This window comes from Podarcis muralis, chromosome 1, assembly GCF_964188315.1.
Source record: "Podarcis muralis chromosome 1, rPodMur119.hap1.1, whole genome shotgun sequence".
Classification (NCBI taxonomy): Eukaryota; Metazoa; Chordata; class Lepidosauria; order Squamata; family Lacertidae; genus Podarcis; species Podarcis muralis.
The window spans coordinates 75443-102071 of record NC_135655.1 but is presented as its reverse complement, the minus strand read 5'-3'; the positions used below and the strand labels follow the sequence as shown (position 1 = coordinate 102071).

General features: G+C 55.1%; 1 protein-coding gene across 1 annotated transcript in view; it reads right to left on the bottom strand.

Moving 5' to 3' along the window:
- Positions 1 to 11590, bottom strand: part of LOC144324889 (putative cation-transporting ATPase 13A5) — a 36176-nt gene extending 24586 nt beyond the window's left edge. Inside the window, exons 1-2 of the transcript XR_013393798.1 lie at positions 10810 to 11590; positions 10181 to 10355 (exon numbers count right to left, since the gene is read on the bottom strand). The gene's annotated coding sequence lies outside the window, so the exon portion shown is untranslated. The remainder of the gene's footprint in view (positions 1 to 10180; positions 10356 to 10809) is intronic.
- Between the last annotated feature and the right edge of the window lie 15039 nt (positions 11591 to 26629).

The following is a 26629-nucleotide window of genomic DNA, read 5'->3' as shown; positions in this document are numbered from 1 at the left end:
ACGGAACGGAGGGAATACGAAAGTAACTTCCTAGAAGCTAAAAGTAACAATAATGGAGTATTAAGGGGAAGAGAATAAAGAGGAAGAAACCTCATAATACAATACAGAAGCCCTCAATTGAGCTGTAACTATCAACTATTCAGCTCCTTTCCCCTGTCTTTTTTTTTTTTTTTTTTTTTGAATGAAGGCTGAAAAAGACACCTCTACAGAGTGCTTCATACTGAGAGAAGCTTCAATAATTATTAGACTGGAATGAAGTCATAATCCTACTCTAAGGGAAGCTTCTAGAGTACTAACCACTCCCTTCTCTTCTCTTGAATTAAGGAATGGAGAATTAAATTAAGATATGGACTGAATTTAGAAGGACACCCTGAGAAGTAACAAAGGACTTTCCGGATCAAACTGGACAGAACTGTCTAATTAATGCAGTAAGATAAGTGATGCTGTTTTGGACTCGAGCTGAGCTTGATGTATGGGTACCCCCAACAAAATTTAAAATTTGGCTGTATAATTTGGAATCAATGTGATGTGATTGGCCTGTTAAAAAAATTTATGGGCTCAAACAGTCAGCTAGAAATTGGAACGAGTGTCTTGATAATGCTTTAAAAAATCTTGGCTTTAAAAGAAGCTTAGCTGATAACTGCTTGTACACTAAAGGAAAGGGTATAAACAAGAATTATGTCTTTCTTATGTTGATGATTTGCTTTACTCTACAAAAGGTGACAAGCAAGTGGAAAAGTTTGCAGAACAACTAAGAAAGGAATTTAAAGTAAGAGATTTGGGTCCAGTAAAAAATTATCTCGGTCTAGAAATTCAAAGAACAAACGATGGAAGTTTTTTGTTGAGTCAAAAAGACAAAATAATGGAGTTACTTGAAAGAAACAATATGCAAAACTGCAAGGGAGTAAAAACCCCAATGGAAATAGGTTTTTTCAAGGATGAAGGAGAATGCACAGAACCTGTAAGTCCTGAAATGTACCATTCAATAGTTGGAAGTTTACTATACATTTCATTGTGGAGTAGACCAGATTTGAGTTATGCAATTGGAATACTGAGCAGACTAGTAAGCTGTCCCACAGAAAATGCCTGGAAAGGTTTAAAACGTATTTTCCGGTTGTCAGGGGCTCAGGAGCAGAGGCACAGGAAAGGGAGGAAACAGAGAGCGAGGGGGAGGAATCCGAAGGAAATGTTAGCGATGACAGCGGCCCAAGGTCTCTGAGTCTTTCCAGCGAATCGGAAGATTCACAGAAAGAGGCTCCCATGGTCAGGGCAAGGGGGGTGCCGAGGGGGACACCCCAGGAAGAAGGGGCCAGAGGGGACTCAGAGAGCAGCAGTTGGAAATCAGGACCAGCTTCCCCACCAGAGCGCAGTAGGGGGGAGGAGTCCCAGGGATCGGGAGCAGGCGGCTCACCGCCAGCGGGAGGACATGAGTCAGGATTGGCCACGCCTCCATCGGGGAGCGAGGAAACGGTCAAGAGGAAGGTTGAAGGCTGGGCGCGAGCGCCAAGTTCAAATGTACAGGAAGGCGGCGCAGTTGGCAGCCCGGATAGAGAGCCAGGTCCCAAAGCCCGCCAAAAAGAGGGGGAGGAGTCAGGGGGGTCAGCGTCAGCGTCAGAAGAGTCCAGAAAGGAGGAGACCCCGGGGGGCAGAAGGACCCAGAGGAGAAAGGAGAAACGGAAGAGGTGGAGTAAGGTTAGAGTCTTGAGTTGGTGTACAGGGGGTGGAGACTCAGATGGAGCTTCGCCGGTCTAGCCTCTAAGACGTAGAGCTGGGGCGCTCCGGTTTGAAAATGGAAACTGTACTTCAATAAAGACTTTTGTATACTACTACCGGCTAGCGTTGGTCCTCTGTGAGCTGGGACCAGGAGCCAGCTCTGACAGTAAGCTCCATCTCAAGTTTTGCACCGAAAACCTCGCAGCGTGAGTGGACGCAGCGAGGGGAGAAGATTGGTGCTTCGCGAGCTCACAAAAGTCAGGCAAGATGACTACAGAACAGCAAATAGCAGCCCTGCATAATGCAGTGACACAACTCAACGCGGAAATACTCGCATCCAGGAAGAGGGAAGATGAAGCGGCTGCAGCCTGCAAGGATCTCCAAGCCAGGTTGGAAGTGCTTACTAAGCAGGGACAACCGGGACCCAAATCAGAGGGGATTGGGCTGGGGAAGAGAGGAGGCAGCCTTGTATCTCATTTCGATGGGAATTTACAGCAGTACCCTAACTTCCGAGCAGACGTGCTGTTTGCGCTGCAACTGCTGGATAAAGACTTTAGAGATGAGCAAGAGAAGGTGGGGTTTATCCTATCCCATTTGCATGGAGAAGCTAAAGCGTGGCTGCGCAATCTGTGGAGAGATAAGGATCCGGCGCTCCGAAGTGCGGATGCATTCATTAAAGCGATGGATTCGTGTTTTTTATCAAATATAGACGTTGATATCGCCAGAAAAGACATACATGGGCTGAAACAGGGGAGAGCCAGTGTAAGGCAGTATCATTCCCGCTTTTTTGCCTTAGTCCATGCGCTGGGTTGGGAGACAGATTCTGCTCCAGTCAGAGACCTTTTTTGGGAAGGCTTGAATGCAAATGTTAAAGATGAAATTGCAAGGGGGGAGAGACCAAAGAGCACTCAGGAAATTGTCCAGCGGGCGCTGACAATTGGGGTGCGTCTGGAAGAACGTCCATGGAGCAAAGATGAAGGGCGTTGGGGACGCACGCCAGCGAGAGCACCTCCCCTCTTTCCCAGGGATGCAGCACGTGCGCAATCCACACCTCCACAGGGAGGGGGAGAGGAACCGATGGAGATTGGAGGCGCCAGGGCTCAGTCAGCAACCAGAGCCCTAACACCGGGAGCAGTCAAAGCGAAGCCTCCTAGAGGGAACAGGAAGTGTTACATCTGTGACAATCCGCAGCACATGGCGAAAGAGTGTCCCCAGAGGCTCCACAGGCACACTGCAGCCTCCGCAACAGTAACAGAAGCAACTCAGCAGAGAGAACCACAGCAGGGAAACGACGGAGTCTGGTTGGAGGAAGAGGTACTGGGGCCCAGCCAGACGAGTCAGTGAAGCAGTCCCCAGAAATTTTGCAGCCCACAGACCCTCTCCCGCCCAAACCAGTGGTGCAGCTCACCGCATCGCTCCAGCTACCCAATGGACTCACTATGGAAGTACCCATTACCATTGACTCTGGCAGTAATGCAGACTTTATAGGACTGGATTTCATTCAACAACACAGCATAGCGCTACTGCCAGCCACGCTGCCCCTGAAGGTTGTCACGGTGGATGGCAGGGAATTGCTAGGGGGGCAGGTGGTGAAGCAAACGCCTCCGATGGTGATGCAAATTGGGAATCACCGAGAAGTCATCAGCTTCAATGTCACCCAACTGTCGGACACGCCTGTAGTATTAGGCATGAGTTGGCTGCACAGGCACAGCCCTACATTGGCGTGGTACCAGCGCCAACTGACTTTCGGTTCATCCTACTGTGCGGAACATTGCATTCTGCCTAGCACGGAAGGGGAAGAGGATGACCCGCAGCTACAATTAGGCACGCTGCAAGCAGTGCCCATCAAGTACGCAGCGTTTTTAGAGGTTTTCTGCGAGAAGGAGGCGGACAAGCTACCTCCCCACAGACCTTATGACTGCAAGATTGACCTCCTGCCGGGGGCGACGCTGCCGACCGGGAAACTGTATTCCATGTCTGAAGACGAACTGCAGGAACTCAGGGAGTTCATAGATCACAACTTGAAGCGCGGCTTCATCCGGGAGTCCAGGGCAGTGGGGGGCAGTCCAGTATTCTTTGTGAAGAAAAAGGACACGCCCCAAAAAAGGCTTGTAGTGGACTATCGCATTTTGAACTCGAAGACAAAGCCCACAGCCTTCCCCATGCCCAAGATCGACGACCTGCTCGCGACGGTGAGAAAAGAAAGCGTTTTCACCAAGTTGGATCTGCGAGGGGCGTACAACCTGATTCGCATACGGGAAGGCGATGAGTGGAAGACGGCCATGTTCACGCCCCTGGGCACCTATGAATACAGGGTCATGCCCTTTGGATTACAAAATGGCTCCCACTGTTTTCAAGCCTTCATGCATCACGTGTTAGCGGGACTCCTCTACAAGAAGTGCGTCTGCTTCCTGGACGACATCCTGATATTCTCAGAATCGCAGGAGGCTCACGAGAGAGACGTCAAGGAAGTTCTGCAGAGACTGCAGGAGCACAGACTGTACGCCAAGCTGGAGAAGTGCCAGTTCGACATGACGGAGGTGGATTTCCTGGGCTACAAATTGTCGGACAAGGGGCTCGCCATGGACAGCGCCAAGGTTCGCTCAGTGTTGGACTGGAAGAGCCCGCGCAATCGGAAGGAGGTCCAGAGGTTTGTTGGCTTTGCTAACATTTACCGCAAGTTCATCAAGGGGTTCGCGATGCAGACGGCGGCCATTACCGACACGCTCAGCTCCAAGAAGAAGTTCATCTGGACGGAGCAAGCGGAGCAGTCCTTTCAGAAACTCAAGCGTCTCTTCTCGTCAGAAGAGCAGCTACTGCACGTGAATCCCAGCAGACCGATGAGGGTTGAAACAGACGCCTCAGACATGGCCGTGGGAGCAGTACTGTTGCAGCAAGACCCGCAGGGGGACTGGAGACCGTGCGCCTTCTACTCCAGGAAGCTCAGCAAGTCAGAGCAGAACTACACCATCTGGGACAGGGAGTTGCTAGCCATTCATGCAGCATTCAAGGCGTGGCGGCACTTCCTTATCGGAGCCAAACACACAGTGCAGGTCCGCACAGACCATAAGAACCTGGAGTACTGGCGCACGGCGAGGTTCCTGAACCAGAGGCACATACGCTGGGCGGAGTTCTTTGCAGACTTCGACTTCAGGATAGAGTACATCCCAGGCGACAACAACGTCATGGCGGATGCACTGTCCAGGAAGCCGCAATACCTCGAGGAGGCGGCACCAGCGGCGGCCAAGCACATTTTCGCACCGGAAGCGTGGGCGTGCGCTTCGGCAACCGTGGACCTGGATGCTGTACGTCGCGCGCTGCAGGAAGACCCCTTCGCACAAGACAAGATGAAGGAGGTGCACAGGGGCACGGCGAAGGACGACGAGTTCCAGATACGCGACGGATTGCTCATCCGCAAAGGGGCCCTCTACGTACCGGGAGACCACCTCCGCGCGAAGGTACTGCAGCAGTTGCACGACGCACCCACCGCCGGGCACTTTGGCAAGGAGAAGACTGTAGAGTTAGTAGCCAGAGATTTTTGGTGGCCCAAGATGCGGGGGGAAGTCGCGGATTACGTCTCGAGGTGCGACACCTGCCAAAGGGCCAAGTCAGTGCACAAACCGCCGGCGGGACTGCTGGAACCGCTGCAGACACCGATCGAACCGTGGGAGAGGGTGGCCCTGGACTTTGTCACGGATCTGCCCAGCTCGAGGGGCAAGACAGCAGTGCTAGTGGTGGTCGATATGTTCACCAAAATGGCCCACTTCATTCCGTGTGCGAAGGTGGCCACGGCGGAACAGACCGCCAAACTGTTCATAGACCACGTGTTCAGGGTTCATGGTCTACCACGGTCTATTCTGTCCGACCGGGGGCGACAGTTCATCTCGAACTTCTGGCAGAAGCTGATGGGCATCCTGAACGTCAAGATCAACCTAGCGTCGGCGAGACACCCGCAAACCAACGGACAAGCGGAGCGGGTCAACGGCGTCATGCAGCAGTACCTGAGATGCTACGCAAATCAGCAGCCTGCAACATGGGTGGACTACCTGCCGCTCGCCGAGTTCGCCTACAACAACACGAAGCACGTGTCCACGGGGGTGACACCGTTCTTCGCCAACAACGGGAGGCATCCCAGAACCTTCCTGGGAAGAGAGAGAGTGGGGGAGGGGGAGCCACAGGCAGCGGAAGCCTTAGCATCAGAGCTGCAGGAGGTCCACGAACAGCTTCGGAGGCAGTTAGAACTAGCAAAGCACGCATACAAACTGCAGGCTGACAGACACAGAAGGGTTGGGGAAAACATAGGGGTGGGAGACTGGGTTTGGTTAGCAGCCCAGGCAGTGCCGGCCAGATCGTTAGCGAAGAAGAAGCTCGGACATAAGCAGCTAGGGCCTTACCAAGTCGAGGCACAGGTTAATCCAGTGGCTTTCCGGTTGACACTTCCGGAGGGATCCAGAATGCACCCAGTTTTCCATAGATCAGTGCTCACGCCCTACAAAGCACCTCACAGATTTCAGGAGCCAGGCACAGCACCAGACCCGCTCAGGGAAACGCCCACAAGGGGGGGGTCACCAAGGGGGGAACCCATCAACGAGGTCACAGAGATTTTAGACTCGAGATGGGGGGAAGAAGGAGTAGAATATCTGCTAGCCAGAGAAGGTACCCCGGCCAGCGCCAACAGTTGGGTGCCGGACTATGCTTTGGACGAGCCGCTGCTCAAGGACGAGTTTCATGCCCTTTTCCCACACAGGCCCATGCCAGCCGAGTATTTCGACGACTGGCTTTTCACACCCACACTTTCAGCCAGCACATTCCAGGGGTTCACCTCGGACGAGGAACAGGCACTAGACACACGTTCCCCGGAGGGATCACCCTCGGGGTTTGCCTCAGACCGCTCTTATTGGTGGGACGATCGACCAGAGGAGCAGTGGCGCAAGAAGTGGCTGGGGGGTCCTTGGCAGGCAACGTCCCCAGAGGAGACCGGGGGAGAGACGGACATGGACGTGTTGGGGGAGGACCTGGGGTTCGAGCATGGAGGCAAAGAGATGGAAGCGGAGGAGATCGACGTCGGCGAGAGCACAGAGGACGAGCCGGACTTATCCGGCTGGATGCACGCCACGGGGGACGAACTGTATCCGGCACTCACCCCCACAACGACGGAGCACCCTGTACCCACACCGGAAGGAGGGGAGGGGGAAAGGGGGGGCTTCGAGGGGGGGATGGATGTCAGGGGCTCAGGAGCAGAGGCACAGGAAAGGGAGGAAACAGAGAGCGAGGGGGAGGAATCCGAAGGAAATGTTAGCGATGACAGTGGCCCGAGGTCTCTGAGTCTTTCCAGCGAATCGGAAGATTCACAGAAAGAGGCTCCCGTGGTCAGGGCAAGGGGGGTGCCGAGGGGGACACCCCAGGAAGAAGGGGCCAGAGGGGACTCAGAGAGCAGCAGTTGGAAATCAGGACCAGCTTCCCCACCAGAGCGCAGTAGGGGGGAGGAGTCCCAGGGATCGGGAGCAGGCGGCTCACCGCCAGCGGGAGGACATGAGTCAGGATTGGCCACGCCTCCATCGGGGAGCGAGGAAACGGTCAAGAGGAAGGTTGAAGGCTGGGCGCGAGCGCCAAGTTCAAATGTACAGGAAGGCGGCGCAGTTGGCAGCCCGGATAGAGAGCCAGGTCCCAAAGCCCGCCAAAAAGAGGGGGAGGAGTCAGGGGGGTCAGCGTCAGAGGAGTCCAGAAAGGAGGAGACCCCGGGGGGCAGAAGGACCCAGAGGAGAAAGGAGAAACGGAAGAGGTGGAGTAAGGTTAGAGTCTTGAGTTGGTGTACAGGGGGTGGAGACTCAGATGGAGCTTCGCCGGTCTAGCCTCTAAGACGTAGAGCTGGGGCGCTCCGGTTTGAAAATGGAAACTGTACTTCAATAAAGACTTTTGTATACTACTACCGGCTAGCGTTGGTCCTCTGTGAGCTGGGACCAGGAGCCAGCTCTGACACCGGTATTTAAAGCAAACACTTGATTATTGTTTAAGAATACCATCTTCAGGGTCTACAAAATTGCAGTGTTACGTTGACAGCGATTGGGCCAACCTGCCTGATAGAAAATCAATTTCTGGAATGGTTTTTCAGTTTGGGGATTCCTTGATAGGTTGGAAGTCCAAAAGGCAAGGTATCGTGGCCACATCTTCAACAGAGGCTGAATACTGTGCTTTATCAGAGTTGTGTAATGAAATAAAAAATTATGTTCAGATCCTCAAGGATTTAGATATACTATGTGATTATCCAGTTCAAATATGGGAAGACAATCAACGGTATTTAGGTATACCCTCCCTATGAAACCAGAGGCCTTCCTTCTGGGCATTGTCGACCAGAAAGTGTTAAAGAAGGATAGAACTTTGTTTATGTATGCAACTACAGCAGCAAGAATTCTTATCGCAAAGTATTGGAAGACACAAGATTTGCCCACGCTGGCGCTGGAGGAGTGGCAGACGCAACTGATTGACTACATGGAACTGGCTGAAATGACTGGCAGAATCCGAGATTTGGGAGAGGAAACAATGGAAGAGGACTGGAAAAAATTTAAGGACTATTTGCAAAAACATTATAAATTGTATGAATGTTAAGAATGTGCATGATTTGGAAATTATAGCTTCAGCAAACTGATTTAGTGAATTGGAAATTAAGTTATAAGAAAGACAAGGTGGAGATTTGAAACAACTTTATTATGTTTATTTTAAGGTATAAGTAATGGAGAAATAGTATTTTGAATCTAGAAACATAATATTTGAAAGATACAGTAAGGTATGAAACAAGGTAACAAATTGCTGATGTTTTTATTGTAAAGAACGCTGGACTCGGAAGATGTCGGGAAGTCCAGTTGGTTTTGCAAAAATTATTTGAAAAGTTGATTTTTTTTATTTTTTCTTTCTGTTTATTTCTTTTTTCTTTCTTTATGTTAACAAAATTGACTTGGTATGTGAAAATCCAATAAAAATTTATATATATATATATAAAAAACAAATATGGGAAGACAATCAAGCTGTAATAACTTTGGCTGGGTCTGAGCAGTTTAGAAACAAATCCAAACATTTAGAAATTAAATTTCAAAATGTGGCTGAGAATGTGAAGCGAAACCTGATAACGCTGAAGTATTGTGAGAGTATGCAAAATGTGGCTGATGTATTTACAAAAGCACTAACTTTTGAAAAACATGCACAACTGGTGACAAAATTAGGAATTGTTGTGTGTGATGTGTAAATATGTCTGTTTATGTTTAAAGTACTGTTTCTGTTTCTGTTTGAATGAGAGGGGGTGTTAGGGGACATTCGGCACAGAAACATGTGTGTATACCTTTAAGAAGTTTCTGGGATTAATTGGCTGCAGCTGGCTGTTGCTATAAAGGAAAAAAGCTGAGTTTTGTAGCCTGCCTGCAGGAATAACACCCACCAGAGTTTGTGTTTATTATTTTGTAATAAAGTCTTCGTTTTAGTTTGGGTTTTTACACCTATGTCTCCTGGAGTCACTCTGTCCTCTGCCACCAGCTGGAAATCTCCCCCTCCAACATACAATTCAGTCTGTCTCAGATTGAATTGTACGTTCCTGGTAACTTCCCTTGAATCCCTCTTAAAAGTATAAAGATGCCACAGTCTTATTCAAAGATGATGAAAGACGTTTACTCACATCAGTTCACAGTTGGATTCCTGAAGGCAGACTTATTTACAAATATGTACATGTGGATCTACCCCATATGGGGGAATAATCCCAGTGCTTCTGCTAGCTGAGAGCTAGCAGAGCAGTCCTAGCTAGAAGCTGGTCAAACAAAGATGGGAATCGAAAGGACAGAGGTGATTTGTCCTTTTGTTACCTGGACAGGTTTGGTGAAGCCCACCTTTAGTCACATGCAAAGCAAGGATGCTCCAGCCAGGAGGAACAGGAAGTTTCAACTGGCTGGACCAAACATTCCCCTGCATGTCTTCTCTAGCACTAGAATGAACATTGTACTTGACTGCCTCTCATGGATCACATATCACAGCCTCTCTGGATTCTGCAGCAGACTCTTGAACCCACTCCTCTGCTCCAGCCTCAGAGTCTGAACTGTCCCCTGTCACAGGTTCTTCCTGCTCACTAAACCCTGTTGCCCCTTCAGCACCCAGCACCACCTCCCAATTCTTTCTTTTAAGGAGATACTTTGCAGCTCAAAAGGATGAGGCATCTAAGCTCCCCACAAACAGATCAGAAGGAAGGCTCCACCGAGAGAGGATCTCGTATGACTTCCCCTTGAGCAAATTGGGGGTATTCTCCATGAGCAGAGGAAGCCTGGGTGAGCTTCAAATTTGCCCCCACCCTCCCACTGCTGCCTCTGGGAATAAGGGGAGCCTCTATTCTTAGACACCAGCAAGAGGGAAATGGCACCCCCTGGCCACCCACCCCAGCCCACCTCTAAGCCTCTCCCTGGGAGGTGCGCTCTTTGGATGGGGGCCTCACCTGTGGCTGCGCAGGACAGAGTACCAGGGCTGCTGCTTCACATACAGGAAGGCGAAGACCTGGACGGTGAGGGTGAAGAGGACGTTGAGGATGATGGAGAGCAGGAGCGGTGGGGAGAGGAGCCGCCTGAGGGGTCGGTTGGGGGCCAGCTTGGGGTAGGCGTGGGTCAGGCTCACTGTGGGGAGGAAGAGATGGCATGGGGAAAGCGAAGAGTTTAGAAAGGTTGCCCTTCCCTTTATTGGCCGAGGGAGCCGGCGTACAGCTTCCGGGTCATGTGGCCAGCATGACTAAGCCGCTTCTGGTCGAACCAGAGCAGCGCACGGAAACGCCGTTTACCTTCCCACCGGAGTGGGACCTATTTATCTACTTGCACTTTGACATGCTTTCGAGCAACAGGAGCTCACCCCGTCGCAGGAATTTGAACCGCCAACCTTGTGATCGGCAAGCCCAAGAGGCTCAGTGGTTTAACCCACAGCGCCACCCGTGTCCCTTGCTCATTCAGGTTGGGGTAAGTCAAATTCAGGCTCCCTTCAGCTCAAGAGGGAATTGGCGTGTTTCACATCTGACTGTGCACCTTCCTTGTAGCAGCTGCCCCAAACCCAAACCCCATAACACAGTGATCTGCTTACTTGTTAGGCACACGACTAGGGTGATCTTGAAGGAGGTACTGGATATTCCCAAAGATCTGTATTTGCTAAAAGTGGGGCAGAGAGAGAGAGAGAGAGAGAGAATGAGTTCACGGAGGGCTCTCAGTCCTGCCGCTTGTGGACAGATTGTTACCCAGATTGTTACTTCGGATTGTTACGGAATTAACTCAGACCGAGTGGGAGAGTCTACGGGGCTTTGCAACGGCACCCAAAGATGTCTTGCTGGGACTGGATTCACACACGGGTCCACGCTCCATTGCGGCAAAATCACTTCCCTGCCTTACAGGATCCCAGGCAACAAACCCGTTTCTCCTTTAGGTGGAGGCTTTTTATAAAGACGAGAACCACTGTGGATCAAGGATCTGGCTGTGACCTGGGGAGAGACCAGGGTTCCAAATCCCTCACTCAGAAATGCAGCTCGCTGTGGGTGAGGAGGAGAAGATAGAAACCACCTTGAGCTCCTTGGAGGGAATGTAATTAATAGTATTAGTATATTAATTAATTACAGTAATAAAAATAAGGAAAGAAAGGACTCTCTTCAACTGAAGCCACTGTCTACCTCCAAGTTAGAACTACAGTTTAGGGGCACATGCTGTCAGTCACCCACCATTTGGCCTTTGGCTGAATTTACTGTTAGAATTCCCCTTCATGGATCACTGCCTTGCCGTGGCGAAGGGGCTTGAATAACTCAGAGAAGCTATGAACTATGCCAAGCAGGGCACCCAAGATGGACAGGTCATAGTGGAGAGTTTGGACCAAACGTGATCCAAAGAAGGGCAGTGCCAAACAATGCTCCAACTACCGCACAACTGCACTCATTTCACACGCTAGCAAGGTTATGCTTAAAATTCTACAAGGAAGACTCAAGCAGTATGTGAACCGAGAACTCCCAGAACTGCAAGCTGGATTTAGAAGAGGCAGAGGAACCAGAGACCAAATTGCAAACATGCGCTGGATTATGGAGAAAGCTAGAGAGTTCCAGAAAGACATCTACTTCTGCTTCATTGACTATGCAAAAGCCTTTGACTGTGTCGACCACAGCAAACTATGGCAAGTTCTTAAAGAAATGGGAGTGCCTGATCACCTCATCTGTCTCCTGAGAAATCTCTATGTGGGACAAGAAGCTACAGTTAGAACTGGATATGGAACAACCGATTGGTTCAAAATTGGGAAAGGAGTACGACAAGGCTGTATATTGTCTCCCGGCTTATTTAACTTATATGCAAAATTCATCATGCGAAAGGCTGGGCTGAATGAATCCCTGGCCATCCCAGGTCATCGAGGCTTTGACATCAAGAAGGGGCAGCGGCAGCAGCGCATGTTGTTGAGGCTTTGACAGGCAGAGGAGGCAGAGGTAGCAGCGCAGGTCGTTGAGGCTTTGACAGCCAGAAGGGGCTGCGGCAGCAAAGCAGGTCGTCGAGGCTTTGACAGCCAGAAGGGGCTGCGGCAGCAGAGCAGGTTGTTGAGGCTTTGACAGCCAGAAGGGGCAGCGGCAGCAGCGCAGGTTGTTGAGGCTTTGACAGGCAGAGGAGGCAGCGGCAGCAGCACAGGTCATCGAGGCTTTGACAGCCAGAAGCGACTGCGGCAGCAGAGCTGGTCATCAAGGCTTTGACAGCCAGAAGAGGCAGTGGCAGCAGCATAGCTCATCGAGGCTTTGACAAACAGAAGGGGCAGTGACAGCAGCACAGGTCATCGAGGCTTTGAGAGCCAGAAGAGGCAGTGGCAGCAGCATAGCTCATCGAGGCTTTGACAAACAGAAGGGGCAGTGACAGCAGCACAGGTCATCGAGGATTTGACAGCCAGAAGAGGCAGTGGCAGCAGCGCAGGTCGTCGAGGCTTTGACAGCCAGAAGGGGCTGCGGCAGCAAAGCAGGTCGTCGAGGCTTTGACAGCCAGAAGAGGCAGTGGAAGCAGCACAGGTCATCGAGGCTTTGACAGCCAGAAGAGGCAGTGGCAGCAGCACAGGTCGTTGAGGCTTTGACAGCCTGAAGAGGCAGGGGCAGCAGCGCAGGTCGTTGAGGCTTTGACAGCCAGAAGAGGCAGTGGAAGCAGCACAGGTCATCGAGGCTTTGACAGCCAGAAGAGTCAGCGGCAGCAGCACAGGTCGTTGACGCTTTGACAGCCAGAAGAGGCAGCAGCAGCAGCACAGGTTGTTGAGGCTTTGACAGCCAGAAGAGGCAGCGGCAGCAGCATAGCTCATCGAAGCTTTGACAGCCAGAAGAGGCAGTTACAGCAGCACAGGTGGTCGAGGCTTTGACATCCAGAAGGGGCAGCGGCAGCAGCAGCAGCACATGTTGTTGAGGCTTTGACAGGCAGAGGAGGCAGAGGTAGCAGCGCAGGTCGTTGAGGCTTTGACAGCCAGAAGAGGCAGCGGCAGCAGCACAGGTCATCGAGGCTTTGACAGCCAGAAGAGGCAGTGGCAGCAGCACAGGTCATCGAGGCTTTGACAGCCAGAAGAGGCAGCGGCAGCAGCACAGGTCATCGAGGCTTTGACAGCCAGAAGAGGCAGTGGCAGCAGCACAGGTCATCGAGGCTTTGACAGCCAGAAGAGGCAGTGGCAGCAGCACAGGTCATCGAGGCTTTGACAGCCAGAAGGGGCAGCGGCAGCAGCGCAGGTTGTTGAGGCTTTGACAGGCAGAGGAGGCAGCGGCAGCAGCACAGGTCATCGAGGCTTTGACAGCCAGAAGCGACTGCGGCAGCAGAGCTGGTCATCAAGGCTTTGACAGCCAGAAGAGGCAGTGGCAGCAGCATAGCTCATCGAGGCTTTGACAAACAGAAGGGGCAGTGGCAGCAGCACAGGTCATCGAGGCTTTGACAGCCAGAAGAGGCAGTGGCAGCAGCACAGGTCGTCGAGGCTTTGACATCCAGAAGGGGCAGCGGCAGCAGCACATGTTATTGAGGCTTTGACAGGCAGAGGAGGCAGAGGTAGCAGCGCAGGTCGTCGAGGCTTTGACAGCCAGAAGGGGCTGCGGCAGCAAAGCAGGTCGTTGAGGCTTTGACAGCCTGAAGAGGCAGTGGAAGCAGCACAGGTCATCGAGGCTTTGACAGCCAGAAGAGGCATTGGCAGCAGCACAGGTCGTTGAGGCTTTGACAGCCTGAAGAGGCAGGGGCAGCAGCGCAGGTCGTTGAGGCTTTGACAGCCAGAAGGGGCTGCGGCAGCAGCACAGGTCATCGAGGCTTTGACAGCCAGAAGAGGCAGCAGCAGCAGCACAGGTTGTTGAGGCTTTGACAGCCAGAAGAGGCAGTGGTAGCAGGACCGGTTGTTGACGCTTTGGCAGCCAGAAGAGGCAGTGGCAGCAGCATAGCTCATCGAGGCTTTGATAAACAGAAGGGGCAGTGACAGCAGCACAGGTCATCGAGGCTTTGACAGCCAGAAGAGGCAGTGGCAGCAGCACAGATCGTCGAGGCTTTGACATCCAGAAGGGGCAGCGGCAGCAGCAGCAGCGCATGTTGTTGAGGCTTTGACAGGCAGAGGAGGCAGAGGGAGCAGCGCAGGTCGTTGAGGCTTTGACAGCCAGCAGAGGCAGCGGCAGCAGCAGCACAGGTCATCGAGGCTTTGACATCCAGAAGGGGCAGCGGCAGCAGCACATGTTGTTGAGGCTTTGACAGGCAGAGGAGGCAGTGGAAGCAGCACAGGTCATCGAGGCTTTGACAGCCAGAAGAGGCAGTGGCAGCAGCACAGGTCATTGAGGCTTTGACAGCCTGAAGGGGCTGCGGCAGCAGCACAGGTCATCGAGGCTTTGACAGCCAGAAGGGGCTGCGGCAGCAGAGTAGGTTGTTGAGGCTTTGACAGCCAGAAGGGGCAGCGGCAGCAGCACAGGTCATCGAGGCTTTGACAGCCAGAAGAGGCAGTGGCAGCAGCACAGGTCATTGAGGCTTTGACAGCCTGAAGGGGCTGCGGCAGCAGCATAGCTCATCGAGGCTTTGATAAACAGAAGGGGCAGTGACAGCAGCACAGGTCATCGAGGCTTTGACAGCCAGAAGAGGCAGTGGCAGCAGCACAGATCGTCGAGGCTTTGACATCCAGAAGGGGCAGCGGCAGCAGCAGCAGCGCATGTTGTTGAGGCTTTGACAGGCAGAGGAGGCAGAGGGAGCAGCGCAGGTCGTTGAGGCTTTGACAGCCAGCAGAGGCAGCGGCAGCAGCAGCACAGGTCATCGAGGCTTTGACAGCCAGAAGAGGCAGTGGCAGCAGCACAGGTCGTCGAGGCTTTGACATCCAGGAGGGGCAGCGGCAGCAGCACATGTTGTTGAGGCTTTGACAGGCAGAGGAGGCAGTGGAAGCAGCACAGGTCATCGAGGCTTTGACAGCCAGAAGAGGCAGTGGCAGCAGCACAGGTCATTGAGGCTTTGACAGCCTGAAGGGGCTGCGGCAGCAGCACAGGTCATCGAGGCTTTGACAGCCAGAAGGGGCTGCGGCAGCAGAGTAGGTTGTTGAGGCTTTGACAGCCAGAAGGGGCAGCGGCAGCAGCACAGGTCATCGAGGCTTTGACAGCCAGAAGCGACTGCGGCATCAGAGCTGTTCATCAAGGCTTGGACAGCCAGAAGAGGCAGTGGCAGCAGCATAGCTCATCGAGGCTTTGACAAACAGAAGGGGCAGTGACAGCAGCACAGGTCATCGAGGCTTTGACAGCCAGAAGAGGCAGTGGCAGCAGCACAGGTCGTCGAGGCTTTGTCATCCAGAAGGGGCAGCGGCGGCAGCACATGTTGTTGAGGCTTTGACAGGCAGAGGAGGCAGAGGTAGCAGCGCAGGTCGTCGAGGCTTTGACAGCCAGAAGAGGCAGTGGCAGCAGCACAGGTCGTTGAGGCTTTGACAGCCTGAAGAGGCAAGGGCAGCAGCGCAGGTCGTTGAGGCTTTGACAGCCAGAAGGGGCTGCGGCAGCAGCACAGGTCATCGAGGCTTTGACAGCCAGAAGAGGCAGCAGCAGCAGCACAGGTTGTTGAGGCTTTGACAGCCAGAAGAGGCAGTGGTAGCAGCACCGGTTGTTGACGCTTTGGCAGCCAGAAGAGGCAGTGGCAGCAGCATAGCTCATCGAGGCTTTGACAAACAGAAGGGGCAGTGACAGCAGCACAGGTCATCGAGGCTTTGACAGCCAGAAGAGGCAGTGGCAGCAGCACAGGTCGTCGAGGCTTTGTCATCCAGAAGGGGCAGCGGCGGCAGCACATGTTGTTGAGGCTTTGACAGGCAGAGGAGGCAGAGGTAGCAGCGCAGGTCGTCGAGGCTTTGACAGCCAGAAGAGGCAGTGGCAGCAGCACAGGTCGTTGAGGCTTTGACAGCCTGAAGAGGCAGGGGCAGCAGCGCAGGTCGTTGAGGCTTTGACAGCCAGAAGGGGCTGCGGCAGCAGCACAGGTCATCGAGGCTTTGACAGCCAGAAGAGGCAGCAGCAGCAGCACAGGTTGTTGAGTCTTTGACAGCCAGAAGAGGCAGTGGTAGCAGCACCGGTTGTTGACGCTTTGGCAGCCAGAAGAGGCAGTGGCAGCAGCATAGCTCATCGAGGCTTTGATAAACAGAAGGGGCAGTGACAGCAGCACAGGTCATCGAGGCCTTTGAACGCCAGAAGGGGCAGCGGCAGCAGCAGCAGCGCATGTTGTCGAGGCTTTGACAGCCAGAAGAGGCAGTGGCAGCAGCACAGGTCGTTGAGGCTTTGACAGCCAGAAGGGGCAGTGGCAGCAGAGCAGGTCATCGAGGCTTTGTCAGCCAGAAGGGGCAGCGGCAGCAGCACAGGTCGTTGAGGCTTTGAGAGCTAGAGAGGCAGCGGCAGCAGCGCAGATCGTTGAGGCTTTGACAGCCAGAAGAGGCAGTGGCAGCAGCACAGGTCATTGAGGCTTTGACAGCCAGAAGAGGCAGTGGCAGCAGCACAGGTCATTGAGGCTTTGACAGCCAGAAGAGGCAGTGGCAGCAGCGCAGGTCATTGAGACTTTGACAGCCAGAAGGGGCTGCTGCAGCAGCAGAGGTCATAAAGGCTTTGACAGCCAGAAGGGGCAGTGGTAGCAGAGCAGGTCTTCGAGGCTTTGACAGTGAGAAGGGGCTGCAGCAGCAGCAGAGGTCATCGAGGCTTTGACAGCCAGAAGAGGCAGTGGAAGGAGCACAGGTCATCGAGGCTTTGAGAGCTAGAGAGGCAGCGGCAGCAGCGCAGATCGTTGAAGCTTTGACAACCAGAAGAGGCAGTGGCAGCAGCACAGGTCGTTGAGGCTTTGACAGCCAGAAGGGGCAGTGGCAGCAGAGCAGGTCGTCGAGGCTTTGACAGTGAGAAGGGGCTGCAGCAGCAGCGGAAGTCATCGAGGCTTTGACAGCCAGAAGAGGCAGTGGAAGCAGCACAGGTTGTTGAGTCTTTGACAGCCAGAAGGGGCTGCAGCAGCAGAGCAGGTCGTCGAGGCTTTGACAGCCAGAAGGGGCTGCGGCAGCAGCGCAGGTCATTGAGGCTTTGACAGCCAGAAGGGGCAGTGGTAGCAAAGCAGGTCATCGAGGCTTTGACAGTGAGAAGGGTCTGCGGCAGCAGCGCAGGTCATCGATGCTTTGACAGCCAGAAGAGGCAGTGGAAGCAGCACAGGTCATTGAGGCTTTGACAGCCAGAAGGGGCAGCGGCAGCAGCACAGGTCATCGAGGCTTTGACAGCCAGAAGCGACTGCGGCAGCAGAGCTGGTCATCAAGGGTTTGACAGCCAGAAGAGGCAGTGGCAGCAGCATAACTCATCGAGGCTTTGACAAACAGAAGGGGCAGTGACAGCAGCACAGGTCATCGAGGCTTTGAGAGCCAGAAGAGGCAGTGGCAGCAGCGCAGGTCGTCTAGGCTTTGACAGCCAGAAGGGGCAGTGGCAGCAAAGCAGGTCGTCGAGGCTTTGACAGCCAGAAGAGGCAGTGGAAGCAGCACAGGTCATCGAGGCTTTGACAGCCAGAAGAGGCAGTAGCAGCAGCGCAGGTCGTTGAGGCTTTGACAGCCAGAAGGGCCTGCGGCAGCAGCACAGGTCATCGAGGCTTTGACAGCCAGAAGGGGCTGCGGCAGCAGGGCAGGTCGTCGAGGCTTTGACAGCCACAAGGGGCAGCGGCAGCAGCACAGGTCATCGAGGCTTTGACAGCCAGAAGCGACTGCGGCAGCAGAGCTGGTCATTAAGGCTTTGACAGCCAGAAGAGGCAGTGGCAGCAGCATAGCTCATCGAGGCTTTGACAAACAGAAGGGGCAGTGACAGCAGCACAGGTCATCGAGGCTTTGACAGCCAGAAGAGGCAGTGGCAGCAGCACAGGTCATCGAGGCTTTGACAGCCAGAAGGGGCAGCGGCAGCAGCGCAGGTTGTTGAGGCTTTGACAGGCAATGGAGGCAGCGGCAGCAGCACAGGTCATCGAGGCTTTGACAGCCAGAAGCGACTGCGGCAGCAGAGCTGGTCATCTAGGCTTTGACAGCCAGAAGAGGCAGTGGCAGCAGCATAGCTCATCGAGGCTTTGACAAACAGAAGGGGCAGTGGCAGCAGCACAGGTCATCGAGGCTTTGACAGCCAGAAGAGGCAGTGGCAGCAGCACAGGTCGTCGAGGCTTTGACATCCAGAAGGGGCAGCGGCAGCAGCACATGTTATTGAGGCTTTGACAGGCAGAGGAGGCAGAGGTAGCAGCGCAGGTCGTCGAGGCTTTGACAGCCAGAAGGGGCTGCGGCAGCAAAGCAGGTCGTTGAGGCTTTGACAGCCTGAAGAGGCAGTGGAAGCAGCACAGGTCATCGAGGCTTTGACAGCCAGAAGAGGCATTGGCAGCAGCACAGGTCGTTGAGGCTTTGACAGCCTGAAGAGGCAGGGGTAGCAGCGCAGGTCGTTGAGGCTTTGACAGCCAGAAGGGGCTGCGGCAGCAGCACAGGTCATCGAGGCTTTGACAGCCAGAAGAGGCAGCAGCAGCAGCACAGGTTGTTGAGGCTTTGACAGCCAGAAGAGGCAGTGGTAGCAGCACCGGTTGTTGACGCTTTGGCAGCCAGAAGAGGCAGTGGCAGCAGCATAGCTCATCGAGGCTTTGATAAACAGAAGGGGCAGTGACAGCAGCACAGGTCATCGAGGCCTTTGAACGCCAGAAGGGGCAGCGGCAGCAGCAGCAGCGCATGTTGTCGAGGCTTTGACAGCCAGAAGAGGCAGTGGCAGCAGCACAGGTCGTTGAGGCTTTGACAGCCAGAAGGGGCAGTGGCAGCAGAGCAGGTCATCGAGGCTTTGTCAGCCAGAAGGGGCAGCGGCAGCAGCACAGGTCGTTGAGGCTTTGAGAGCTAGAGAGGCAGCGGCAGCAGCGCAGATCGTTGAGGCTTTGACAGCCAGAAGAGGCAGTGGCAGCAGCACAGGTCATTGAGGCTTTGACAGCCAGAAGAGGCAGTGGCAGCAGCACAGGTCATTGAGGCTTTGACAGCCAGAAGAGGCAGTGGCAGCAGCGCAGGTCATTGAGACTTTGACAGCCAGAAGGGGCTGCTGCAGCAGCAGAGGTCATAAAGGCTTTGACAGCCAGAAGGGGCAGTGGTAGCAGAGCAGGTCTTCGAGGCTTTGACAGTGAGAAGGGGCTGCAGCAGCAGCAGAGGTCATCGAGGCTTTGACAGCCAGAAGAGCCAGTGGAAGGAGCACAGGTCATCGAGGCTTTGAGAGCTAGAGAGGCAGCGGCAGCAGCGCAGATCGTTGAAGCTTTGACAACCAGAAGAGGCAGTGGCAGCAGCACAGGTCGTTGAGGCTTTGACAGCCAGAAGAGGCAGTGGCAGCAGCACAGGTCATTGAGGCTTTGACAGCCAGAAGAGGCAGTGGCAGCAGCACAGGTCATTGAGGCTTTGACAGCCAGAAGAGGCAGTGGAAGCAGCACAGGTTGTTGAGTCTTTGACAGCCAGAAGGGGCTGCAGCAGCAGAGCAGGTCGTCGAGGCTTTGACAGCCAGAAGGGGCTGCGGCAGCAGCGCAGGTCATTGAGGCTTTGACAGCCAGAAGGGGCAGTGGTAGCAAAGCAGGTCATCGAGGCTTTGACAGTGAGAAGGGTCTGCGGCAGCAGCGCAGGTCATCGATGCTTTGACAGCCAGAAGAGGCAGTGGAAGCAGCACAGGTCATTGAGGCTTTGACAGCCAGAAGGGGCAGCGGCAGCAGCACAGGTCATCGAGGCTTTGACAGCCAGAAGCGACTGCGGCAGCAGAGCTGGTCATCAAGGGTTTGACAGCCAGAAGAGGCAGTGGCAGCAGCATAACTCATCGAGGCTTTGACAAACAGAAGGGGCAGTGACAGCAGCACAGGTCATCGAGGCTTTGAGAGCCAGAAGAGGCAGTGGCAGCAGCGCAGGTCGTCAAGGCTTTGACAGCCAGAAGGGGCAGTGGCAGCAAAGCAGGTCGTCGAGGCTTTGACAGCCAGAAGAGGCAGTGGAAGCAGCACAGGTCATCGAGGCTTTGACAGCCAGAAGAGGCAGTAGCAGCAGCGCAGGTCGTTGAGGCTTTGACAGCCAGAAGGGCCTGCGGCAGCAGCACAGGTCATCGAGGCTTTGACAGCCAGAAGGGGCTGCGGCAGCAGAGCAGGTCGTCGAGGCTTTGACAGCCACAAGGGGCAGCGGCAGCAGCACAGGTCATCGAGGCTTTGACAGCCAGAAGCGACTGCGGCAGCAGAGCTGGTCATTAAGGCTTTGACAGCCAGAAGAGGCAGTGGCAGCAGCATAGCTCATCGAGGCTTTGACAAACAGAAGGGGCAGTGACAGCAGCACAGGTCATCGAGGCTTTGACAGCCAGAAGAGGCAGTGGCAGCAGCACAGGTCATCGAGGCTTTGACAGCCAGAAGGGGCAGCGGCAGCAGCGCAGGTTGTTGAGGCTTTGACAGGCAATGGAGGCAGCGGCAGCAGCACAGGTCATCGAGGCTTTGACAGCCAGAAGCGACTGCGGCAGCAGAGCTGGTCATCTAGGCTTTGACAGCCAGAAGAGGCAGTGGCAGCAGCATAGCTCATCGAGGCTTTGACAAACAGAAGGGGCAGTGGCAGCAGCACAGGTCATTGAGGCTTTGACAGCCAGAAGAGGCAGTGGCAGCAGCACAGGTCGTCGAGGCTTTGACATCCAGAAGGGGCAGCGGCAGCAGCACATGTTATTGAGGCTTTGACAGGCAGAGGAGGCAGAGGTAGCAGCGCAGGTCGTCGAGGCTTTGACAGCCAGAAGGGGCTGCGGCAGCAAAGCAGGTCGTTGAGGCTTTGACAGCCTGAAGAGGCAGTGGAAGCAGCACAGGTCATCGAGGCTTTGACAGCCAGAAGAGGCATTGGCAGCAGCACAGGTCGTTGAGGCTTTGACAGCCTGAAGAGGCAGGGGTAGCAGCGCAGGTCGTTGAGGCTTTGACAGCCAGAAGGGGCTGCGGCAGCAGCACAGGTCATCGAGGCTTTGACAGCCAGAAGAGGCAGCAGCAGCAGCACAGGTTGTTGAGGCTTTGACAGCCAGAAGAGGCAGTGGTAGCAGCACCGGTTGTTGACGCTTTGGCAGCCTGAAGAGGCAGTGGCAGCAGCATAGCTCATCGAGGCTTTGATAAACAGAAGGGGCAGTGACAGCAGCACAGGTCATCGAGGCTTTGACAGCCAGAAGAGGCAGTGGCAGCAGCACAGATCGTCGAGGCTTTGACATCCAGAAGGGGCAGCGGCAGCAGCAGCAGCGCATGTTGTTGAGGCTTTGACAGGCAGAGGAGGCAGAGGGAGCAGCGCAGGTCGTTGAGGCTTTGACAGCCAGCAGAGGCAGCGGCAGCAGCAGCACAGGTCATCGAGGCTTTGACAGCCAGAAGAGGCAGTGGCAGCAGCACAGGTCGTCGAGGCTTTGACATCCAGAAGGGGCAGCTGCAGAAGCACATGTTGTTGAGGCTTTGACAGGCAGAGGAGGCAGTGGAAGCAGCACAGGTCATCGAGGCTTTGACAGCCAGAAGAGGCAGTGGCAGCAGCACAGGTCGTTGAGGCTTTGACAGCCTGAAGAGGCAGGGGCAGCAGCGCAGGTCATTGAGGCTTTGACAGCCAGAAGGGGCAGCGGCAGCAGCACAGGTCATCGAGGCTTTGACAGCCAGAAGCGACTGCGGCAGCAGAGCTGGTCATCAAGGCTTGGACAGCCAGAAGAGGCAGTGGCAGCAGCATAGCTCATCGAGGCTTTGACAAACAGAAGGGGCAGTGACAGCAGCACAGGTCATCGAGGCTTTGACAGCCAGAAGAGGCAGTGGCAGCAGCACAGGTCGTCGAGGCTTTGTCATCCAGAAGGGGCAGCGGCAGCAGTACATGTTGTTGAGGCTTTGACAGGCAGAGGAGGCAGAGGTAGCAGCGCAGGTCGTCGAGGCTTTGACAGCCAGAAGAGGCAGTGGCAGCAGCACAGGTCGTTGAGGCTTTGACAGCCAGAAGGGGCTGCTGCAGCAGCACAGGTCATCGAGGCTTTGACAAACAGAAGAGGCAGTGACAGCATCACAGGTCATCGAGGCTTTGACAGCCAGAAGAGGCAGTGGCAGCAGCACAGATCGTCGAGGCTTTGACATCCAGAAGAGGCAGTGGTAGCAGCACCGGTCGTCGAGGCTTTGACAGCGAGAAGGGGCTGCGGCAGCAAAGCAGGTCGTCGAGGCTTTGACAGCCAGAAGAGGCAGTGGCAGCAGCACAGGTCGTTGAGGCTTTGACAGCCTGAAGAGGCAGTGGTAGCAGCACCGGTCGTTGACGCTTTAGCAGCCAGAAGAGGCAGTGGCAGCAGCATAGCTCATCGAGGCTTTGACAAACAGAAGAGGCAGTGACAGCAGCACAGGTCATCGAGGCTTTGACAGCCAGAAGAGGCAGTGGCAGCAGCAGTAGCGCATGTTGTTGAGGCTTTGACAGGCAGAGAAGGCAGAGGTAGCAGCGCAGGTCGTTGAGGCTTTGACAGCCAGAAGAGGCAGCGGCAGCAGCAGCACAGGTCATCGAGGCTTTGACAGCCAGAAGGGGCTGCGGCAGCAAAGCAGGTCGTCGAGGCTTTGACAGCCAGAAGAGGCAGTGGAAGCAGCACAGGTCATCGAGGCTTTGACAGCCAGAAGGGGCTGCGGCAGCAAAGCAGGTCGTTGAGGCTTTGACAGCCAGAAGGGGTTGCGGCAGCAGAGCAGGTAGTCGAGGCTTTGACAGCCAGAAGGGGTTGCGGCAGCAGCGCAGGTCGTTGAGACTTTGACAGCCAGAAGGGGCTGCTGCAGCAGCACAGGTCATCGAGGCTTTGACAGCCAGAAGAGGCAGTGGCAGCAGCACAGGTCATCGAGGCTTTGACATCCAGAAGGGGCAGCGGCAGCAGCGCATGTTGTTGAGGCTTTGACAGGCAGAGGAGGCAGAGGTAGCAGCGCAGGTCGTTGAGGCTTTGACAGCCAGAAAGGGCTGCGCCAGCAAAGCAGGTCGTCGAGGCTTTGACAGCCAGAAGGGGCTGCGGCAGCAGAGCAGGTTGTTGAGGCTTTGACAGCCAGAAGGGGCAGCGGCAGCAGCGCAGGTTGTTGAGGCTTTGACAGGCAGAGAAGGCAGCGGCAGCAGCACAGGTCATCGAGGCTTTGACAAACAGAAGGGGCAGTGACAGCAGCAGAGGTCATCGAGGCTTTGACAGCCAGAAGAGGCAGTGGCAGCAGCACAGGTCATCAAGGCTTTGACAGCCAGAAGAGGCAGTGGCAGCAGCGCAGGTTGTCGAGGCTTTGACAGCCAGAAGGGGCTGCGGCAGCAAAGCAGGTCGTCGAGGCTTTGATAGCCAGAAGAGGCAGTGGAAGCAGCCCAGGTCATCGAGGCTATGACAGCCAGAAGAGGCAGTGGTAGCAGCACCGGTCGTTGACGCTTTCGCAGCCAGAAGAGGCAGTGGCAGCAGCATAGCTCATCAAGGCTTTGACAAACAGAAGGGGCAGTGACAGCAGCACAGGTCATCGAGGCTTTGACAGCCAGAAGAGGCAGTGGCAGCAGCACAGGTCGTCGAGGCTTTGACATCCAGAAAGGGCAGCGGCAGCAGCAGCAGCGCATGTTGTTGAGGCTTTGACAGGCAGAGGAGGCAGAGGTAGCAGCGCAGGTCGTTGAGGCTTTGACAGCCAGAAGAGGCAGCGGCAGCAGCAGCACAGGTCATCGAGGCTTTGACAGCCAGAAGGGGCTGCGGCAGCAAAGCAGGTCGTCGAGGCTTTGACAGCCAGAAGAGGCAGTGGCAGCAGCACAGGTCGTCGAGGCTTTGACATCCAGAAAGGGCAGCGGCAGCAGCAGCAGCGCATGTTGTTGAGGCTTTGACAGCCAGAAGAGGCAGCGGCAGCAGCAGCACAGGTCATCGAGGCTTTGACAGCCAGAAGGGGCTGCGGCAGCAAAGCAGGTCGTCGAGGCTTTGACAGCCAGAAGAGGCAGTGGAAGCAGCACAGGTCATCGAGGCTTTGACAGCCAGAAGAGGCAGTGGCAGCAGCACAGGTCATCGAGGCTTTGACATCCGGAAGGGGCAGCGGCAGCAGCGCATGTTGTTGAGGCTTTGACAGGGAGAGGAGGCAGAGGTAGCAGCGCAGGTCGTTGAGGCTTTGACAGCCAGAAGGGGCTGCGGCAGCAGAGCAGGTTGTTGAGGCTTTGACATCCAGAAGGGGCAGCGGCAGCAGAGCAGGTCATCGAGGCTTTGACAGCCAGAAGCGACTGCGGCAGCAGAGCTGGTCATCAAGGCTTTGACAGCCAGAAGAGGCAGTGGCAGCAGCATAGCTCATCGAGGCTTTGACAAACAGAAGGGGCAGTGACAGCAGCACAGGTCATCGAGGCTTTGACAGCCAGAAGAGGCAGTGGCAGCAGCACAGGTCATCAAGGCTTTGACAGCCAGAAGAGGCAGTGGCAGCAGCACAGGTCGTTGAGGCTTTGACAGCCAGAAGGGGCTGCTGCAGCAGCACAGGTCATCGAGGCTTTGACAAACAGAAGAGGCAGTGACAGCATCACAGGTCATCGAGGCTTTGACAGCCAGAAGAGGCAGTGGCAGCAGCACAGATCGTCGAGGCTTTGACATCCAGAAGAGGCAGTGGTAGCAGCACCGGTCGTCGAGGCTTTGACAGCCAGAAGGGGCTGCGGCAGCAAAGCAGGTCGTCGAGGCTTTGACAGCCAGAAGAGGCAGTGGCAGCAGCACAGGTCGTCGAGGCTTTGACAGCCTGAAGAGGCAGTGGTAGCAGCACAGGTCGTTGAGGCTTTGACAGCCAGAAGAGGCAGTGGCAGCAGCACAGGTCGTCGAGGCTTTGACAGCCAGAAGAGGCAGTGGCAGCAGCACAGGTCGTTGAGGCTTTGACAGCCTGAAGAGGCAGTGGTAGCAGCACCGGTCGTTGACGCTTTAGCAGCCAGAAGAGGCAGTGGCAGCAGCATAGCTCATCGAGGCTTTGACAAACAGAAGAGGCAGTGACAGCAGCACAGGTCATCGAGGCTTTGACAGCCAGAAGAGTCAGTGGCAGCAGCAGTAGCGCATGTTGTTGAGGCTTTGACAGGCAGAGAAGGCAGAGGTAGCAGCGCAGGTCGTTGAGGCTTTGACAGCCAGAAGAGGCAGCGGCAGCAGCAGCACAGGTCATCGAGGCTTTGACAGCCAGAAGGGGCTGCGGCAGCAAAGCAGGTCGTCGAGGCTTTGACAGCCAGAAGAGGCAGTGGAAGCAGGACAGGTCATCGAGGCTTTGACAGCCAGAAGGGGCTGCGGCAGCAAAGCAGGTCGTCGAGGCTTTGACAGCCAGAAGGGGTTGCGGCAGCAGAGCAGGTAGTCGAGGCTTTGACAGCCAGAAGAGGCAGGGGCAGCAGCGCAGGTCGTTGAGACTTTGACAGCCAGAAGGGGCTGCTGCAGCAGCACAGGTCATCGAGGCTTTGACAGCCAGAAGAGGCAGTGGCAGCAGCACAGGTCATCGAGGCTTTGACATCCAGAAGGGGCAGCGGCAGCAGCGCATGTTGTTGAGGCTTTGACAGGCAGAGGAGGCAGAGGTAGCAGCGCAGGTCGTTGAGGCTTTGACAGCCAGAAGGGGCTGCGCCAGCAAAGCAGGTCGTCGAGGCTTTGACAGCCAGAAGGGGCTGCGGCAGCAGAGCAGGTTGTTGAGGCTTTGACAGCCAGAAGGGGCAGCGGCAGCAGCGCAGGTTGTTGAGGCTTTGACAGGCAGAGAAGGCAGCGGCAGCAGCACAGGTCATCGAGGCTTTGACAAACAGAAGGGGCAGTGACAGCAGCAGAGGTCATCGAGGCTTTGACAGCCAGAAGAGGCAGTGGCAGCAGCACAGGTCATCAAGGCTTTGACAGCCAGAAGAGGCAGTGGCAGCAGCGCAGGTTGTCGAGGCTTTGACAGCCAGAAGGGGCTGCGGCAGCAAAGCAGGTCGTCGAGGCTTTGATAGCCAGAAGAGGCAGTGGAAGCAGCCCAGGTCATCGAGGCTTTGACAGCCAGAAGAGGCAGTGGTAGCAGCACAGGTCGTTGAGGCTTTGACAGCCTGAAGAGGCAGGGGCAGCAGCGCAGGTCGTTGAGGCTTTGACACCCAGAAGGGGCTGCGGCAGCAGCACAGGTCATCGAGGCTTTGACAGCCAGAAGAGGCAGCAGCAGCAGCACAGGTTGTTGAGGCTTTGACAGCCAGAAGAGGCAGTGGTAGCAGCACCGGTCGTTGACGCTTTCGCAGATAGAAGAGGCAGTGGCAGCAGCATAGCTCATCAAGGCTTTGACAAACAGAAGGGGCAGTGACAGCAGCACAGGTCATCGAGGCTTTGACAGCCAGAAGAGGCAGTGGCAGCAGCACAGGTCGTCGAGGCTTTGACATCCAGAAAGGGCAGCGGCAGCAGCAGCAGCGCATGTTGTTGAGGCTTTGACAGGCAGAGGAGGCAGAGGTAGCAGCACAGGTCATCGAGGCTTTGACAGCCAGAAGAGGCAGCGGCAGCAGCAGC